This window comes from Castor canadensis, chromosome 7, assembly GCF_047511655.1.
Source record: "Castor canadensis chromosome 7, mCasCan1.hap1v2, whole genome shotgun sequence".
Taxonomy (NCBI): Eukaryota; Metazoa; Chordata; class Mammalia; order Rodentia; family Castoridae; genus Castor; species Castor canadensis.
In genome coordinates, this window is record NC_133392.1 from 121,399,376 (window position 1) to 121,420,609 (window position 21,234).

Sequence of the window (21,234 nt, forward strand, 5' to 3'; positions counted from 1 at the left end):
GCACCACACAACAGTGGTGTGAACCTGCTCTTCAGCATGGCACCACCACCTCTCTGTGGTCTAGACACCACAGCTTCAGCTTTTTACACAGCAGTCCCACTGAAATATCCTGTTGCTCACCTCCATTGGCAGAAACCTGGCCAACTCTTAAAGAGTCCTTCAGAACTCAGCCCAGATATCGCTTCCTCCAGGAAGCCTTCCTGGACTCCCAAGGTCTGTGGTGTTCAGAGAGTCCTTGCGCATCTCACTCAGTTCTTTTCACATGACTTGGGACAGGTTGAGCATGCCTCAAAGTATAGATTATGCCTGACTCATTTCTACTCCCAATTCCAAACTTAGGACCCAGTAAAGAAACATAAGAAATCTTTATGGGTTTTGTGTGTGTGTGTATGTGTGTGTGGGGGGGGGGCACTGGGGTTTGAACTCAGGTTTCATGCTTGCTATGCAGGCGCTCTACTACTTGAGTCATGCTCCCAGCCTTTTTTTTTTTTTACTTTAGTTATTTTTCAGGTAGGGTCTTGCCCTGGCCTCAGACTTCAATCTTCCTGTCCACAGCCTCCCACTTAATTGTGATCACAGGTGTGCACCACCCCCAGTTTATTGATTGAGATGGGATCTCAATAACTTTCTGCCCAGGCCACCCTTGAACTGTGATGATCCTGATCTCCACCTCTGGAATAGCAGGTATTGTAGATATGAGCCACTGTGCCCAGCAGAAATATAATACATCTTTACTGAAGGAAAGGAAGAGGAAGGGAAACTGTAGAGATAAGTCCTATCTTCAAGGAGATCCATTGAACATTTAGAGAAGGATCTGGGCTTCAGTGGATTCTCGATCACATACAAATGTGTATGTCACCTCTCTGAGCCTCATTTTCCTCATCTCAGAAGTGGGGATGATGCTTACTTTTCAGGGTTAAGGCAGTAGATGAGATAGCAAGGGTGGGGTGTCTAGCTCAAGGCCTGGCACATTCTAACTATGTAAGACTATCTTTTGGATTTGGAAATGGGCTTGTTCTGTACAGATCCAGAGAGCAGAACTAGGAAGCTGCCATGAGACAGATGTCAGGTCAAGACACAGAACTCTCTACTTGGCAGAATGGGAAGAGAGAGGTGAGCTTCTGATCAGGAGAAGCCAAGGTAGATGCTGACCTGTCAGTGTTGATGGAGAGGCCATGATCTATGAGGTTTGGGAGGAGTGAATGTGGAAAATTTGAAATATGAAAGCCAGAAAAGGCATTTCCGTTCAATGCCTGCAAAACTCACTTTTGTCTTTGCTGCAACAAAATACCCAAGGCAGCTAACTTTTTTTTGTTTTGTTTTTTGGTGGACCCTGTGTTTGAACTGAATTCATGATTGCAAAGCAGATGCTCTACCCTTAAGCCACACCTCCAGTCCAATTTGCTCTGATTGTTTTGGAGATGGGGGTCTCATGAACTATTTGCCCCCCTGGAACTAAGATCCTCCAGATTTCAGCTTCCCAATTAGCTAGGATTACAGGAGTGAGCCACCGGCGCCTATCAAGGTTGCTAACTTTATAAGAGAAGAGGTTTATTTAGCTTACAGTTCTGAAGCAGGTTCTGTGGTGAGGCAGTCCCTTAGCTGTATCACCTTGAGACACAGATAGTAATGACAGGAGTGTGTGGGAAAGAGCAAGTGATTACTCTCAAATAAGGAGCAAAGAGATGGATGGAAGGGGCCAGCATGCTAGCTCCTTTTTTAACAGCCCTCTGGGGAGTAATTGAACAAGAACTGCCCCCCGACACCTAAGGACCACCCATTAGGCCCCGTGTCTTAAAAGTAACACCACCTCCCAATAGTGCCAACCTTTGACACATGAACCTTTTGGGGCAGACAGTTAAACCACATCCAGACCATGGCAGTGCTGTTTGTGATTCCTTATCTTTCAACCAACAGTGATAGCTTCCTCTTGGTTGGTCACTAGGTTGACCCTGGGAACCCAGAGCTGAATCTGACAAAGTCTCTGTCATTCAAGAGTTCAGTCTAAAAAGTGATTATTATTATTATTATTATTATTATTATTATTGAGCAAAACTAGTGTCAGATGCTCTAATCCTTTTGGCAACTCTGTAAGGAAACTTTCATTCTCACCATTTTTCAGACAAAGAACCTGAGGCTCAGCTAAAGTAGCTGGCAGAAAGACATGCAGACCAAATGAGTATTGCAGCTGGGATTAGAATTGAGTCCTGTCTGTCTCCCAAACCTTTCACTACAGGAGCTGCCTCCCATTCAGATGTTAGAAACTCTTTGCAGTCTTGGGAGATCCCCAAATAGCACTCATGATGTCTCTGGGCACCACAGAGATGCTGATGAGAGTGAGTTAAAAAGCTGGGCAGGTACAGGAGGTTGTGGTCTCTCTGCAGAATGCTCTGTGTCCCAGAGTTCTCTCCAGCCTGGGCCATGTCGAGGCCCAGGAGAACACACTGAGGTCAGACCTCACTGCTCACATGACCAGCCTAGCTGCCTGGGCCAAGGCTCCCTGAGGGAACTTGAAACCTGCAGGGTTCCATCGGCTCCCAGAATAGCCGCTGACCCTACTCCCCTCAATCCATGGCCTCCGATCAGGTTCCAGGAGGCCCCACAGCAGACTCCAGACATCAGAGGCAGCAAGCTGTGACCTGAAGCTGCTCTGGGGTGGGCTGATAAGAGAGACATTTATTAATTGCCCTCTGTGTGCAGGGAACCTCCTGGAGGAAGTGATATCCTGGGAGTGATAGCCTGGGAGGGAGGCCTGGGAAATAAGGGGCCCATTTTGCAGATGAAGAAGTGAGGGCTCAGAAAGAGTGAGAATTTGCCCAAGGTCACAGTGAGTGCGTGGTTTGAGTCCCTGCCAGTGACCCTGATTTTTCGAGAAAGGAAAGGACACTCAGGACCTCGGGAGAGTCCTGAGCAGAGGAAACAAATTCTATGAGGTTCCAACAAGATGTTACTCCAGCAGCACAGGGCCCTGGTGCTTAGAAACACAAGATTTCAGAGCAAGGAGGGTCCTGGGGCACATCCTCCTCCACGTGATCCTAGCTCCTTAGCTGTAAAATGGGACTTCCACCCACAGACGACAAGCATAAAACACCGACTTCACAGCCAGGCAGATCTGGATTTCAATGCTGCCCCCTTGGACAAGTCATGTCATTGCCTTTGTGCCTGTGTGCTCATTCATTTGTTCCACAAATAGCTTCCGAGCAAGTGCTGTGTACCAGGCATTGTTCTAGCAGCTGGGGATCTATGAGTGAAAAAAGTAGACAAAAATCACCACCTTTGTTGGGTTTGCATTCTAGAATTCTAAAAAATACCTCATTGGATTGTCATAAGGATAAAACAGAGGAATGTGAAAGTGAATGATAGTTTTATTTCAGTAATAAGTGTTCAATTTAGGAAGATGATTTTTATGATGTGTATATTCCTAGCCAGGGCTTGGTAAAACAGCATTTAATTTGATGTGAAATTCAACCTTTTAATTTAGCAGACAAGGAAACTGAGTACAGAGATGACACAAAACTCACCTCCAGGTACCCAGGAAGCCAATGAGACATCCCCAGTTCTTAGTCTGTCTTCCCATAACTACTGAGGCTGACCTGGTATTAATCTAATCCACTGAACCCAGACAGACAAAGGGGCCAGGGAGGTGGGCAGACTGAATCACATAGCCAGTGAGGTTCAAGGTAGGCATAGAGCTACTTGCTGGACTCCAGAGCCCAGCTAGGCTGTAATTCTCCTGGTGCCAGATACTTTCTGTGTCTCTCAGGTGTGCCAGGAGCTTCCTAGTCACAGCCACCATGCATATACATGTTGGAATGGGCTGTGGGGGTGTGGGGGAGAATGGGGAGGACATAAAATATGCCTGGCTTAATGATTGCTTTGCTGTCCCCATCTTGAAATTCTCAATAATTTCCTAACAAGGGGCCTATGTTTTCATGTTTCACTGGACTCTGGGAATTATATAATGTATTTATGTAGGTGCTGGACTCTTGGGTAGGAGGCGGCAACTCCCTACTTGCAGTAGTTCTGGGACTTGTCAATCTTATAGGCCAATGGCTGAGTCACCAACAGATAGGAAGGAAGTTGGGTCAAGTCCTTCCAGATAGGCCTAGCTTATAACTTCAAACCTCTAGGAGACTAAAACGGAGCAAAGGAGATTATAGACTTTAAGGAGATTCTGGGGATAGATCTGAACCCCACAGTGGAGAGCCTTGATTTGAGGCTCAGTGTCAGAAACTTTGCTAAAAGTCAAAATGTAGCCACTATGTGTAAAATATGCCTCCATAAAGCTAAATGTGCTCGGTGTGGGTGGCTCACACTTGAAATTCTAGCTATTTTGGAGACAGAGATCGGGAGGATTGAGGTTCAAAGTCAGCCTGAGCAAATAGTTTGCAAGATCCTATCTTGAAACTACCCAACATAAAAAAGGACTGGTGGAGTGGCTCAAGTGGTAGAGTGCCTGTCTAGCAAGCCCCAGTACCACCAAAAAAAGAAAAGGAAAGAAAAACAGCTGTTAAAATGTAATTATGATCTCATGACACTGGCAGCTGACACAGACTGAATACTTCTTATGTACAAGTTGCCATACTAAGCACATCATTGAAAACAAAGAATAGCAGAGCAGTCAAGAGCACACACTTAGTGGGACTCAGAGGCTCATGTCTGTAATCCTGGCTACTTGGGAGGTAGAGAGAGGTCAAATGAAGTTTGAAGCCAGCCTGGGCAAAAAGTTAGTGAGACTCTATCTCAAAGAACAAGCTGGCTGTGGTGGTACATACTTATAATTCCAGCTATGCAGGAGGGAGAGGTAGGAGGATCAAACTTTGAAGCCAGCCCCAGTCAAAAGCTTGTGGCCACTGATGGCCCACACCTGTAATCCTAGCTACTCAGGAGACAGAGATCAGGAGGATCTTAGTTCGAAGCCAGACTGGGAAAGTAGTTCATGAGACCTTATCTTGAAAAAACCCATTACTAAACCCATTACGAAAAATGGCTGGTAAAATGGCTTAAGGTGTAGGCCCTGAGTTCAAGTCCCATATCGCAAAAAAAAAAAAAAAAAAGCTCGAGATCCTATCTGAAAAATAACTAAAACAAAAAAGAGCTGTGGGCATGGCTCAAGTGGTAGATCACCTATCTGCCTAGCAAGCATGAGTCCCTGAGTTGAAACCTCAGACCAAAACACCCTCCCCTCCACCCTCCCAAAAAAGAACAGTCTTTAGAGTCAGATGGCCTGAGTCCAATCCGGGCTCTGCCATTCTACCACTTAGTTACGTGGTGGCCTGGCCAAGTCAGTTGGCCGTCACTGGAAAGTGAGGGTAAAAACAGTGTCTCCCTCTGAGAGCTGTTGTGAGGATCCCATGAGTTTATATACGTAATATGAGGGGTAGTGTCTGACACATACCGTGTATGTGTTATATGGCCTTATTTGATCCTCAGAACAATCCTATGGTGTATTATTTCATACCATTCCCGGTTATCACACCTGTGAACTGAGCCTTAGAAGAGGTAAGCGACTTGATCATAGCATTGTTAGGTGGTGGAGCAGAAAGTTCTGCCTTAGGAGTTGAATGGGACTTCATGACCACAACGCCTAGAGTTTAGATCACAGTAGGTGTCTAGTGAGCTTGTGTTGAATGAATTATTGCTTCTTTCCACTCAGAGATTCTATACCTCTGGGAAACATGTGCTCTGGAAGAGGAGGACTTGGGAACCGGACCATCTTAGGATGCTGACCCCAGCATAGTGAAGATCAGAGGCTTCTGAATCAATTTCTCCCTCCTTCATGCCCACAGGTATTGGCCAGGCTCTAGACTTCGAGCTCAACACCACTGTGTGCCAGTCTTTGTTCTCTCACATCTGCACAGCAGTTCACAGTGCACAGTGTTTTCACATTCAGTGACTCCATTGGTCTGTGTGGCAGACTTTCTGGCATATAGCCCAGTACTCATACCAGACCTCCAAACATCCTAGTCAGCCAGGGTGACCTACCTTCAAGGACCAGAGCAGATTGCATGGGAGGGGGCTGTGCAGCCTGAGCACAGGGAGCTCAGTGCGTTGCTGCTATCTGGGTGTGTTTGGGGATCTCCTAAGCTAAGGCCTGGAGTAAAGGGACAGGCCCACTCTCCCACTCATGCTGGGGAAGAATCTTCTGAAGAAGGCAGCCCACTACTCTCCTAAGACATAAAAGTACCATATTCCTGCATGAATTTGCAATGACAGAAGGCTAGGCTGTTCACCTTGTCTCTGCCACAGAAGGTCTTTTTCCTAAATGGACATCAGGGGCTATACCCAGGATTACTATAGAAAAATACAGAAGGTTGTCACCCTGTGTTTAGTAATGTGAAGAGCAAACACTTGGAGCTTACTCTAAGTCAGATACTGTTTTGAGTACTTTATAAATATTAACTTTTTTTTTTTTCTTCTGGTGCTGGAGATCAGACCCAGGGCCTTGTGCACCCTAGGCAAGTGCTCTACCACTGAGCTTTCCCCTCCAGCCTACAATATTCTTTTAATTCTCACAACAATCCTATGAGGTAGGTACTATTTATATTTAGCTCACAGAAATTCAATTATATTTGCTATGAAAGAATGGAGAGTGATGGAAAAAAAAAGAGCAAGATAGTGCTATCTCATACATTGTACTCACTCAGCATAGGCCCCAGGACGAGTGTGTGGTGGGAGAGGTAAATGGTTCCCTCCACTGATGTGAGTTCCTAGGTGCCCCACAAAATCCTCCATGTGTGTGTAGCTCGTCACACTGAGTGTGGCCCTGTGTGTAAGGATGTGTCTTTGTCCTGGGGCGAGCCAGTGTCTTCCCACCAACAGACAGCAGTCTCCCACTGACTGGAAGATATGAATGTGTATTGAGAGATGGTATTATATTTTACTTTATGGGCAATTAAAAGAATTTACAAGGATAATTTTTATTATACACAATTTTCAAGAACCTTACCCAGATTAGATTTTGTTTTTTCCTTTTTGGTGCTAGAGATTGAATCCACCACTTTGCACATGGTAAGCACATGCTGTACCCACTGAACTACACTCCTATCCCTGGAAAAGCTCTGACTGAACAAATAAGATGACCAAATTATTCATGCAAAGGTCCCTACCTTCTCGTTTGCCCGGAACTGAAGGGCTCCCAGAATATAGGACTGTGAATACTAAAACTGAGGAAGTCCCAGCAAACCAGAGCAAGTTGGTCACTCTACCACTCAGCATGTGGCTGGGTCTGTGTGAGGGCTCTGTCGAGGTCATGTTCTTTACATCACTCTTCTTTTTGCTTTGTTTTTTGGGGGTTTTTTTGGTGCACCGTTCCTGGAGGTACTGCAATTCCAGGTCGATGCGTGGAGTGGACGAAACAAGCTCCTATTCCATCTCCTAGTTCCAAAAATCCATTTAATATATTGTCCTCGGATAGAGGACGTATCAGATATTAAACTGATAAGAACAGATACTACACTTGATCTTAGCCAAAAGGCCGAGAAGCGATTCTTTACATCACTCTTTATGATGTTCTCAGAAGAAATTTTTGTCTGATCTTCATACCAAGAATAGTTGTATGTTCTCTAAAGAGTACATGATTTGTTTTTATCTCGTGAACACTGTGAGCCTTAAAAGTGAACAGGATTCCCTTTCTGCCTTGGCTGCTAGAAGTTTTAGGTATAAATATGTAAGACACAAATTTAGCAGTATATATCACTATGGTCTGCACTTTTTGTATCATTCCAGGCTCCACTCTATCTCTATCTTGTTTTTTCTAGTCCTCTCTTGATCCGTCTTAAATTTGATCTTGTTTTATTTTAAATGTCTTTCTGGATCAAGGCAGGGTAAAATTAAACAGTTCTTAACTTAGAGTCTATGGATTCTGCCAAGAGTCATTGAGTATATGAAATGATATGCAAAATTTATGTTTATAAATAATTTTTTCCAGGGGAGAAAGAACCATAAATTTTAACAGTTTCTTAAAGGAGCCTGCATTCCCCAAATTCTAAGGGCCATTGGCATAAGAAACAAATACAGATTTGTAGTAGAAGGAAGTTGAAACGTTGAAAATTTCTGTCCTCATGCTAGTATTTTCAAACGTTGGAGTAATGGTATAGAGGAAAATTGGTGGAGTGGAATGCCCCCTGTAATGAATAGCAAAGTGATAGAATGTGTTTTGGAACATAAGCATGTCAGAATATTAGAATGTTCTGGAATGTTGATTTAACTAAGTCCTTAGACAACCTTCTTCCAGACATCCTGGTTCTATCTGATTCAGCCTCTGAGTCTCCAACATCCCTTAGCTCAGTGCTCCTATAAGGGTCTCATAAAAAAACAAGTGGTCACTGGAGTCTCTCACCAATGGGCACCTGGCTGGTACATGGCTTCTGTCCATGTCACACTGAGTTCCCTATCCCTTCCTGGCCTTGCCCACTCTCCTTTGAAATCTGTCTCAAATACCTGGTAGACTCAGCATCCTGGTGGACCTTGTCCACTTCGGTGACTTATGTGCCTGGTCCAAGGCCTGACCAGAAGACGTGACAACCCTCTGGCCACTCTTGGGTAGCCTCACTTAGCGGTGGTGGAGGGGCTGCCTGCAGATGGGACCAGGGCTGAGAGTCAGCTTCTGTGGTCACTCAGGATCCTCGCTGTTGGTCAGGAGCAGAGAAGCCAGTCAGAGTTAGTTGGGGGTGAAGGCAAATCCTGGAGCTGTGTAGGACAGAGCCTGATGTCCCTCAGCCCAGAGTTCAGAGTGGAAGCAGATTCTGTCTGCTGGGGTGAGGGCTAGCTTTCTGGGTTGTTCTCTCCTCTTTTTCTCCCTCCACTCCTTCATGTAGCAACTGTGGCAGACCTGTCCATACCCTAGAATTAACAGACTATGATGGAAAAGATAGGCACATAGACAATGACAACTTAGTGTGATCAGAACCATGACATGGGGAAGCTGTGGAGCCTGTATAAGTCCCAACCCAGCTTGGGAATCGCAAAAGTTTCCTAGAGGTGTGGAAGTCCAAGATGAGTCTGGAAGGATTTGGGGCAGGGATGAAGAGCTAAGGCACATGGAATCCCCAGTATTAGGTGAGGGCCTTGGATCAAGGTGCTAATAATCACAGGCTGTCCTGTTCTTTAGGCTGCAGAAGTTTCGTCTGTCCAGGTCTAACTACCTTCAAACTTCTCTCCCCAGATATTCCAACGACTCACAAGTTTGAGTCTGTTGCAATCAATTCTAACCAGGAGAGGATAGTTGGCTCTTAATGTGATTTTCCTGATTTTGAGAGAACAGTAATTTCTAGAGGTTCAAAGCCTGTTACCTCCCAGCTACCCTGCCACCATGTCCTTGTTTCAGAGCCTACACCTTAGCAAGGTCCTCAGGGCAACTGCTGAGTGGGCTATTTACCCCCCTGCTGTCTACTTCAGTGACTTGGATTTAAAACATGAGTTCCATAACAGTGTGGGGGAGGTGAGAGAATTGCCTTTGAACCCTAACTCTTGTGCAGAACTTCATCAATGGCAACCGTGTGAGATGGAGCAGGACACTTCTCTCTGGAACTCAACTTTCACATCAACTAACGGCTGAAAGGATACAGTGGTGGCCCAGGCCTCTTCCTGCCTTGACAACATGTCTATGTGGAACCCTGCATGTCCTGTTTTTAGCCTGTCTCTGTGAAAGAGAGGCTGGGTGATAGAGTAGACTCTGGAGACAAGACATTTAGATATGATTCTGGCTCTAACTGGCTTTGTGAGCTTGGGACAGCCACTAACCCATTCTGGGCCTTCATTTTGTCATTTGGTAAACTGAGGAATGTCTTCATGGATGCAACAGGATGATAGTGATGATGATGAAGGTGGTGATTGATGATCTGTTTGCATAGCGATCAATCTCTACCTGAATTACAATTGTGATTGTTGCCAGGATGACAGGCGCCAGCTTCAGACTCTTAGGGAATGTGAAAGAATTCTCCAGGCTCAGCAAACATTCCCAGCAACAGCTATTACTGAGGTGAAAATGGAATTAACCCTTGCCAGCACCTATACCCATTTGTTTTTCCTATTCCTGTGAGGTAGGTTGTTTGTGTACCCATTTACTAGCGGAGTGATCAGTAAATAAACCTTTCAAAGACTTGTTTCTTCATCCATAAACTGAAGTCACAGAGGGCTGGGGGCATGGCTCAAGTGTAAAATGTCTGCCTAGCAAGCACAAGGTCCTGAGTTCAAACCCTAATACTGCAAAAAAAAAAAAAAAGGAGTCACTGGGTCTTTGAATGTTATAGTGGACATGTTGCTTTGGGCTGCCCCATGTCCAAATACTTTACCTAGGGCTGGCAGAGTGGCTCAAGCAGGAAGAGCACCTGCCTAAGTGTGGGGTCCTGAGTTCAAACCCCAGTGTTGCTAAAAATATTAAAGCAAATACTTTACCTATTTGAGGGACTTCCAAGATATTTGGAAGCTGAAGAAAGCAGGAACTCCATGCTCTGACCCATTGTGGATCTGGCCTGGGCTAAGGCTGAGTTCATGCCCTACCTGGGCTTTGAGTCTGTAAGAATTAAGGACAGTCACAGAGTACTTCAGTTGGCTACAATGGGGACAAGAGCCCAACAAGGCAGTGATGATCAGAAAGTAGCTGCATGGCCAAAAAAGGAGTCTGTCCTAAACAGGCAGCTCCTATGGCAGGATTTTGGCTGTATCCAGCCGCCCTTGATTCTTATCTGGTTTCGGTTTGCCTGTTACTTCAGTGAGCTATCCAATAGCCTTTCGATAAAGTCCTTTTTTACTAGCTCAGGGGAATCCTGCTGACAGTGGTGTCTGGGACCCAAGTGTCAAGTCTGAGGCTCAGGGCTGGCACTCTGGTGGTACCCACACATGCAAACTCCCACGTGCGCAGGCTGCTGCGTTTTGTGAAGTGGCCCCTTCTGAAAACATGGATGCCCTGTGCATTAGCAACCTGGGGCAAGTCAGCAGCTGCCTGTGAGGCCATCAGGGAGGGAACAATATGTACCTGCAGAAGGGAATGCTGCATACCCATGCTAGCCTGGGGGTGGGGGGTCGGGGGGGCCATGCTTGGGAGATGGAATAGAGATGGGGGAACAGATAGAAGCCTAAACTGAGGCCCCCCTCTGCTACCCCTACAGGGCCTATACTAAGCAAGGGAGGTTTTAGCTCCTCTGTGTTGGCAAGGTGGTTTAATTGGAATTAATGGAAGAAAAATTTGCAATGAATATGGATAATGCAGGCGATAAGGCCCCAAAGGAGGGTGGAAGAGTGACAGCTGAGGACAATGAGAATTAGGCTGTGACTCCATGGATGAGACTAGGTGGTGGACAGCAGGGAAATTACTTGTCCCTAGGGGCCTATGACCATCCTGCTGACCTGGGTCCCCACCCTGCACTGGCCTTCCCACCTGGATAGAGTCAGACAATGTCAGACTCAGAGGATCATAGGATTAGAACGAGGCTCAAGATTCTGGAATCACAAACCTTTAGCATCACATATGTTACCAATAGGAAATTTCAGAATCTAACATTGTGACAAGTGGAGGACCTTGGGGGAAAATCTAGGACCTAGAGAAAAATATTTCTCTAACATTCATTTAATAGCAGTAAGTAACATCTGTTGAGCATACTGCACCTTCCAAAGTCCTTTCACAAGTCGTGGCTCCAGTGGCGCAATCGGTTAGCGCGCGGTACTTATACAAAGTCCTTTCACATCTGTATCTGTGATACAGATATCACATAGGTGTTCAGATTAAGTAATCGGCAGAAGACAAAATGGTTGGTCAGGATTGGAACCCACACCAAAGGAGTTTTTTTGGGTTGGTTTGGGGTTATTTTTGTTGTTTGTTTGTTTTGTTTTGGTGGTACTGCATATTGGATTTTGAACTCAGGGCCTTGTGTTTTCTAGGCATGCAATCTACCACTTTTTTTTTTATTCATATGTACATACAATATTTGGGTCATTTCTCCCCCCTCCCCCGGCCCCCTCCTTTACCCCCTACCCCATCCCCTCCCTCTCCCCCCCCACCCCCTTGATACCTGGCAGAAACTATTTTGCCCTTATCTCTAATTTTGTTGAAGAGAGAGTATAAGCAATAATAGGAAGGAACAAGGGTTTTTGCTAGTTGAGATAAGGATAGCTATACAGGGAGTTGACTCGCATTGATTTCCTGTGCATGTGTGTTACCTTCTAGGTTAATTCTTCTTGAACTAACCTTTTCTCTAGTTTCTGGTTCCCCTTCTCCTATTGGCCTCAGTTGCTTTTAAGGTATCTGCCTTAGTTTCTCTGCGTTGAGGGCAACAAATGCTATCCAGTTTTTTTAGGTGTCTTACCTATCCTCTTATCTCCCTTGTGTGCTCTCGCTTTTATCCTGTGCTCAAAGTCCAATCCCATTGTTGTGTTTGCCCTTGATCTAATGTCCGCATATGAGGGAGAACATACGATTTTTGGTCTTTTGGGCCAGGCTAACCTCACTCAGAATGATGTTCTCCAATTCCATCCACTTACCAGCGAATGATAACATTTCGTTCTTCTTCATGGCTGCATAAAATTCCATTGTGTATAGGTACCACATTTTCTTGATCCATTTGTCAGTAGTGGGGGGGCATCTTGGCTGTTTCCATAACTTGGCTATTGTGAATAGTGCTGCAATAAACATGGGTGTGCAGGTGCCTCTGGAGTAACCTGTGTCACAGTTTTTGGGTATATCCCCAAGAGTGGTATTGCTGGATCAAATGGTAGATCAATGTTTAGCTTTTTAAGTAGCCTCCAAATTTTTTCCAGAGTGGTTGTACTAGTCTACATTCCCACCAACAGTGTAAGAGGGTTCCTTTTTCCCCGCATCCTCGCCAACACCTGTTGTTGGTAGTGTTGCTAATGATGGCTATTCTAACAGGGGTGAGGTGGAATCTTAGTGTGGTTTTAATTTGCATTTCCTTTTGCAATCTACCACTTAAGATATGCCCTCAGTCCTCTTTTTTTTTTTTTTTTTTTTTGGTCTTAATTTTTTTTTTGTTTTTTCAGGCAGGGTCTTGAGCTTTCTGCCTGAGGCCGGCCTCAGACTGAATTTCTCTTATTTATATGTCCTACATAGCAGGGATTACAAACGTTGACCACTTAGCTTGTTTGTTTGGTCTTTTTGGTTTGTTTTTTTGGTAGTGCTGAGGTTTGAACTCAGGGCCTCATGCTTGCTAGGCTCACTTGAGCCACTGCACTGGCCCAGGTTGTTTGTTGAGATGGGATCTTACTAACTTTCCCCCCCAGGTTGTGGAATAACCTCAGTCCTCTCAATCTCCCACTCTTGAGTAGCAGGGATTGCAGGCAAGGTTTTGTTTTGTTTCCTTTTGTGCTGGGAATGGAACCCAGGGCCTTGTGCATGCTAGGCAAGTGCTCTACCACTAAGCCACATCCCGAGCCTTGTGCCAAGGTTTTGATGCCGTCTTTGGAGTTATAGGAACACTGCTAACGACTTGCTTTAATGTGTTTAAATTCTCTGTTTGTTGTGCAAATTCTGCATGGTTGTGTATGTTTTTCTTAGTGCATCCTGCCATACTGTAATGCTTAAAAATACGATTATCCTTGTTGCATCAGCATAACCAAGGCTGGAGCATTTTGCGATTTTTTTTTTTTTTTTGGCAGGTCTTTATCATCCAGCACTATTTTCAGTTCACAAAGTACTGGAAACAATATATCCAAGAATAGATTTAAAGTCACTAATGTAAAGACTGAATTTCAAATCATTGGTAGCTTTAGTCAGAGCATGTTCTGATTTTCTTTGAATAAAAAGTTAAACTACCAAAGATAGAGCAGGAAGATAAAGGAAAAATAAGCCTCGGTGGCTAGGAGGCATAATGAATGCCACACGGAGGTTGTAGTGAGGGCCAAGGTCACATACTTCAGGGAATCCCGAGCTGGAGAGTCTGTCTGGGACAGGCTTCGGGGGAGCCTGAGGGGAAATCTTACATCTCTGGGGCTCAGTTTTCTCTGATTTCAAATGGGGACAGTAATTCCTGCGTTCTCCCCCCCCCCCCCGCCTAGAAAGTTGGGGAGTTTATTAGCCCTGGAGGAGACCTACAGCCCGGCAGGCCGTAAGAGATGTCCAAGGGGGAGGGGCGCGGAATAGCAGGGAGCTGCAGAGGGTTTGGTCTCCATGGAAACGCGCCGCAGCCGCCAGAGAGAGAAAGAAGGCGGGGCTTGGGAACCCGGAGCTGGAGGTTCGGAGGATGAAGGTTTCACAAAGAAAGCTCCCTTCTCCCTGGAAGGCCTTCCATATAGATCAGCCCTCTGTGCTGGACTGGGCGGTGACTTTGCTCCGCTAAAAAAGTGGAGCAGTCTTCACACTGTAGTGTGAATGTCTAATTTATCACCCAACCGTCTGAGAGATTCCTGAGGCAGAAAGTAAAACAGATTCATTCCTACAGTACAGGGCAAGGCCTGGCACACAAAAGATTTAAGTGTATATTGGCTGGGGCTAGGGAATCATCTATTTGTCCAAAGCCCTGGGAGTCACAGTGGGTATCCTTTTTAAAATATGAAGTCAAAGCTGGTGTGGTAGTACATATCTGTAATCCCAGCACTCTGGAGGGTGAGGCAGGAGAATCAGGCGTTTGAAGCCAGCCTGAGCCACACAGTGTGACTCTCTCTCAAGAAAAAAATGTAACACTATTCTGTCTCTGTGAGACCTTTCAAGTATTGCTGTGACCCACCAAGGACAAATTCAGTCCATACTTCCTTCAAAGGCTTCCAGACTATTTCTTATTTCCTGCCTCAGAATCTCTGCAGCTCTAATGGCCCTTACCCGTCACTAGTGGGGTATTTGGAAAAGAGATTTCCCTGAGGAAAAAGGGAACTCAATTTCCCAAGACCATTGAGACCCTAGGAATTTGGACTACTTACGAAATGAATTTGATGCAATCCACAAAGAAGGCACACAAGGTAGCAGGCCGGCAGAGATTTATTCTGCATAGGGAGACAAAATGGGAGAAAGGAAAAAGGAAGAGTAAGCCAGCACCTTTTGAGAAGCAGTCAAGGTGGGAGCTAAGGCTCGTGGTCTGGTCTTCATCCCAGGGTATCTATGTCCCTGACTGGGCTGGGGGCATCCAGTTCAAAATTGGACACTGGATGTCTGGTCAGCTAGCGACTTTCCAGGTATCCTGTTTGATACCATCGCCCAAGCATGGAGACAATGGGTCTGAGTTTGCCTTACAATCCAGAGGTCTTTGGGGGGTGGTGCCATAGCTCAAGAGGTAAGAATGCCTCTTTGAAAGCATGAAGCCCTGAGTTCAAACTCCAGAACTGCCAAAAACAAAACAAACAAAAGGTCTTTGGGACATGGGTATCTGTTCTTTGTGGTCTTTTTTTAGGTATTCTTTTTGGTTGCAGATTTACAAAAACCAGGCATTTTCTATTCTTGGATTCAATTCCTTATCTAAGGGCATTATATCTCATTTAGCAGCTAAAAGAAGAGAGAGTGATGGAAGGAATGTAGGTCTGTTCATTCTTGAACAATTGACTCAATTCCTTGCTGTCGCTCTCACCTCCTGAACCTGGCTTATTATTTTTATATGTTTACTAATTTCACTGTCACCTTCCTCAACCCCACACAGTGGTATTTATGCAACAACTCTCCCTGACTTCTCTCTAGGGACTTCATAAACTAGCTGACTGGACTTCTTTTGCTCCAGATAGAAATCACAGGCAGGCATGGAGAAGCTTTTCCAGTAGTTTTAAGCCCTTGCAGGTATTCACAGGCAACAGGGAGGATGACAATGGGTAGCAGCAGTCAGCCCTGAGCTACTGATGGGGATGGCATGAGGTCTGGGAACCTAAGGTGAGGGGTGGTCTCTACCAGCTGATCCCGACCAGCTGCCATGAGTTTTACTTTCTCTATTGTTCAACCATATTCTCTGCTGCCAGCATTGCCTACCCCTGTCCTCTAGTTTTTTTTGTGTGAGTGTGATATTGGGGTTTGAACTCAGGGCCTACACCTTGAGCCACTCCACCAGCCCTTTTTTTGTGAAGGTTTCTTTCCCCCCACCCCGAGATAGTCTCGCCAACTATTTACCCGGGATAGCTTCAAACTGAAATCCTCCTGATCTCTGCCTCCTGAGTAGTTGGGATTATAGGCGTGAGCCACCAGCGCTAGCTAGGAGCAGGGTTTTTGAGGAAAAAAGAAATAATGTTTATTATTCATCGGACAAAGAGGAGGACAATTAGATTCAACCTCTCAAAGTTCTGTTGTCCCTCTTACAAAATGTCTGCTTTTTATTATCCTTTTTTTTTGATGGTACTGAGATTTGAACTCAGCCTCACGATTGCTAGGCAGATGCTCTACCACTTAAGCCACTCCACCGCCCAAATGTCTGCTTTTTAAAAGGGAGTTCAGGGGCTCAGTTTGAATACACCATGAAATGGATGTCCAGAATTGGTGCTGGCCTTGGTTCTCCAGGTGCCTGGCAACACATCTCTAAAGCTGTATGTCTTGGTTGACAGGTTTAATTCTCTGGTGTTCAGAAAGAAAGATAAGGAATCGAAGACTGCCTGGTTTAATTGAAGAGTAAAGTTTGTTAACCTTGGGCTCTCCGCATGTAGACAAAGAGGGAAAATATGTCAGTTTGATTAACAAGCAGAATAAATTGGTCAGCATACAAGCTGGCTAACCAAAAGTTTTTCCCTTTTGTAGTCCTGGTTACAAAAGCCTTTATTGGGATCTGGTGCTTATAACATGAGAGGTGCAGCATTAAGGGTGCCTCCTATGTGCTCACCAAAGTAAGTTCAGCAACCTCTTTATATATCCTGAAGGGTGTGTGTACCAATCACAACAGTCCCCTCATGTTTACATCAATCAGGTACAGTCTGTTATGCATATGAAGGACTGAGCTCACACCAATCGTACATTCTGCTATGCAAATGAAGCATTGTGTTTGCACCAATAACAGGTCTTCTGTTGAGGTGAAGTCCAGTACAAGCTGCTTGCTGGGGTAGTAGTGCCTTCTGGAGCTGAAGTCCTGCTTTGGGTTTGGCATGAGGTCAGTTCAGCTGCTTGGTTGGTAGTCCTTTGCTCAAGGCAGCCAAGACCCTAGAGAATGGTTTAGCAGCTGTCAGTTAGGGATTAAGTCTCCCTTGCCCCCAATATTTCAGCACACATAAGAAAAAAATTAAATTTTCAAAATGGAGGGTGGTAATAGAGCACCTGCCTAGCAAGTACAAGACCCTGAGTTCAAATCTTGATACCCTAAAGAAAAGGGTGCTTACAACAAAGGCCTATCAGTAACAATACCTTAATATTTAGCACTGCTCTAACAATGCTTAACTTCTGTTTCAGTGTCCCAGTGAGAGGTGAGTCCCTGCTGTTTCAAAACTTACTCTTCATCCCTAGTAAGGGCAAAGTGGCATGCTCCATCTATCCTAAGGGGCTTGTCACCATGCTGGACCCACAGTATGTCCTCACTGAACACTGAGTGGACCATCCACTCAGGATGGCCTTGATCCTGTGAGGCATGGAAAGGCATGCCAGGAGCCATTCTCAGATCCGTGATTGCACCACATGTGAGAGCCTCCCATGTACTTGGGTGAGATCCAGGGCTCTGCAGCAGAGCAGGGCATGTGGCTTTCCTGGGCTCTGACCTGTGGCTTGGCCTGTTACCCTAGGGGGCAGGTGTTCAATAAGTCTTAAAGGCAGAGAGCCTGAGTGGCAAATTGTATGTCACTGTCATAAAGGAGAGCAAATTATCACCTGAAGTGCTTCAACCCCTGCTCTGTGGCTCCCTTTCCCCTCAGATTAAAAGTCTTAACAGGGTGAAGACTTCAATACTTGGCCCTTCTGCCCCTCTAGTTTCATCTCTTGCCATTACTCACCCTGACTCTAGTGTCCACTAAACAGAATTACTTATTGTTACTTGAAATCACCACATGTCCTCTCTAAACTGTGGGCCTTCCTATATGCTGTTCCCTCTGCCTTGAATGCTGTTCATCATATTGGATCACAAATCCCCTTTCACCTGTCAGTGGGTTCAGGACTTAATTCCTCCAGGAAACCTTCTTTGAAGTCCTTAGTTGAGATAAGAACTTCTTGTAGGGAAAAAAAAAAAAAAAGGAAAAAAAGAAAAACCCAAAAAACAAAACAACAAAAAAATAACCTCTTGTAGATGCCTATAGCCATGAGTCCTTTAAAGACAGGGATCTGGGAGGCTGGCAGAGAATCATTGTCAATGTTGAATGGACACAGGCAATGTTTGAGGAGAGGCTAGAATGCCACCTGGCAGAAATGCTATAAAGGAGAGTGGAAGGTTCTAAGATTTCCAAGTTCTTTAATTCTTGGCTAAGGACTTTGACTATGGCTCTCCTCCATCTGTAGCCCACTCCGCAGCTAGCCACCTCCACCCTGTGCCCCTGAGTACTTTGTTCTCAGACAGTCACACACACATTCTGAACATAACCGGGAAAGCAATTTAAAGAAATAATTGCTGGTCCATGTGAGCCACAGTGAGCTCAGACTATTCCTGTCTGAGTCAGCCCACCCACCTCCTGCTTAGCTGCCCTGGGGGAGGGATTCTGGCCTCCCAGGGTGGGCAGTTTGTTTCTAAAGCAGAACTCAGACAAGCCAACCCCAGTGAAAGCCTGCTCTGAGGATTGATTGAATTCAAAGGAGAAAAACATAGGGGTGGGGAGCTTCATGAGGCTGGTAATGTGTAGGCAGCTGGCACCTTCTATTCTCTACCTATGCCCACCCTATAGGCATGCACTCCTGTGAGGAAGACTCTACCAGGTCTTCAGGGCCCTGCTCTGTGTGAGGTCTTGTCCTAACCTCTGTACCCAGAGTCTCAAAGCCGGTCTTTGTTCATCAAGGCCAGTTGTACTCCAAGGGTGGTCCCTGACCAGCAAGCATCACCTGGAACTTATTAGAAATGCAAATTGTAGGGACGTCTCTCCGGCCCTAGTGACTCAGAGCTGGGGTGGGGTGAGGGGCAGCAGCCTGTGGATTAATCAGCCCTTTGCTGAGCCTGATGCAGTCGAAGTTCAAGACCCCTGATGGCCACTTGAGTTTTTAGAATCTGCTGATTCCCTCTCCCGCACAAGGCTGGGAACATGTGCCAGGACATGATCAAATTCTTCCTTGTAACTTCCCAGAAGGCCCAGTTCTGAAAGTGTTCAGAGAAGAATCAAATTTTCCTGATGAGGATACAGAGAATAGATTTGTCCCAGGAAAGGTCACGAACAAGGGTGACTACCATGACTGTCACCCACCCTCACTACAAACCCTAAGTGCTCCCTACAACAAAATGACTCGCAGTTCCTGGGCCACACTGGGCTCTCGCCATTTCTGAACAGCCTGTACTCTGACCATCATGTGTTTCCACCCTGTCTCACCTGGAAACTGACTCATCTTTGATGATTCGGCTCAGACATCGCTTTCTTCCTTCTTCAAGCAGTGTGAAAACCCCCTGAAAGCCCGCTCCTTTTTTGTACCTTGCCGTCCATATGAGCCCCTGTTTCTGGCAACTCGAATAGGCCCTGGCAGAGAACAGACACTCACTGCCAAGTATATGATTAGTGGACAGAGGTGCTGCAAATAAACGACCATGCACACACACAATGATAAATTAAGACCAAAGTCAGGCCTCCTGACCTTTAGCCTAGGGTACTTTTGTGGGTGGTTAACCCTGCTTCCCACCCCACATTTATGCCTTTGGCTGGCTCAGGAGCTGTGCACAGATATCTAAGAGTGACTGTGTAACTGTTGCCAAATCCAACGACAGATCATGTCACTGTCTGAAATGTCAAGAGCTGTTTGCAGTGACTCCTGTGTCTCTCTGAGCCTTGTCTTACACTCCCAAGCAAAGCATTTGCCAAAGTTAGGACAGCAGCAGGGAAAGAGGGCTGGTGATGAGCATCTGCTCTAAGATTCCTTTACTACTAGCTTAGTAATTTAAAAATGTTAACAATAACAGCAGCTAACACATAGTACTTTCCATTTGCTAACACTTAAATACTTGTGAGACAGGCTAGAATTAGGGAAAGTTCAGGACTCTTAGAATATATATGACTTTACATTGTATTTCAGATTGAACATTCCTCTCTGTGCCTTCCATTCTGTTTGCAAATGTAGGTTATACACACCCTAGCTCAAGGACAACTAAAACCACCTTCACCTGGCCCAGGGACCACCCATGCTCCTCCCCACTCATTGATTATTGGTTGGGAATCACCAGGTTCTTCCCTTCCCAAATGTTAGCATAAATTTTAAAAGCACCTGCAAAAGAAAAACTCACTCTCTTTGCTTCCAACTTCAAGCTGGTCCTACCATGCTCCCTTTTGTAATTCCTTGCCCTAATTTTTAACTCCATTTACATCTGTTGGGTCTGGAGACCTAAGGCAGATGAATGAGTATCCCATTCCCCCCATGGACAGCACTGTGATCCATGCATCCTGAGAAGGAGTTGTAAACCTGAATTCCTACACCCTGAAGAGGAGATACAGGTCTCATAGATCTGCCACAGGGCTGATGAGTAAAATGCTCTCAAGGTCGTTTCCCCTCCCCCATAAGGGGCAAACAGACCAGTTCATCTAAGAAAGCCCACGAATCCATGGCAAATGAAAAGAGCCCTCCTAACCTTTACCCAAACCCAGAGTTAAAACATCCATAAAAACCCCAGCCTTCACCTGAGCAGCAAGCTACGTTTCCAGGCTCTGCTGCACTGCTCTAGCCGTAGCCTTTCCTTTCTCTTTAACAAATCCCACTTCATACACCGGCTTTGGCTCGTCAATCTGCTGCCTTACAAGCTGGTTCTCTGGCCTGTAAAGACAAGGACCCTCAACACCGGCCCGTAACGCTTCAAACCAGCACATAACATAACCATGTGTCCTGCCATGGATTCTTCCACGTGGGACACAAAGAATTTGGAAATTTTCTGATCAGAGACTGCACCATTGCCATTAACAATTGCATGGACTAAATAATTTAATCCTCCCCCAAGCCCTAGGAGGTAGGTACTATCTTCCCTGCTTGTCCAAATGAGAGAATTTAGTTACCTAGCAAGTGGCAGGGAAAGTATTTTAAACAGGCATTTGGCTCCATAGTCACTGCTAATAATGACCATATTGCACTACAACACTCATCTGCAATTTAAAAAGTCGTCCAGTACTTTAATGTTTAGGAAGAGAATTCAAATTCATTACTTTATTAAGCACTTGAAATAACTTAGCAAGGGAACTGAGGGTCACGGAGACTAAGGGACTTTATCAAGCCCACCCCCTGGAGCC

At 45.5% G+C, this 21,234-nt stretch overlaps 1 non-coding gene across 1 annotated transcript; it reads right to left on the bottom strand.

Moving 5' to 3' along the window:
• Nucleotides 1-7,298: 7,298 nt before the first annotated feature.
• Nucleotides 7,299-7,489, bottom strand: LOC141425086 (U2 spliceosomal RNA). The gene has a single exon (XR_012450191.1). It is a non-coding gene; the product is annotated as a U2 spliceosomal RNA (small nuclear RNA).
• Nucleotides 7,490-21,234: the final 13,745 nt, after the last annotated feature.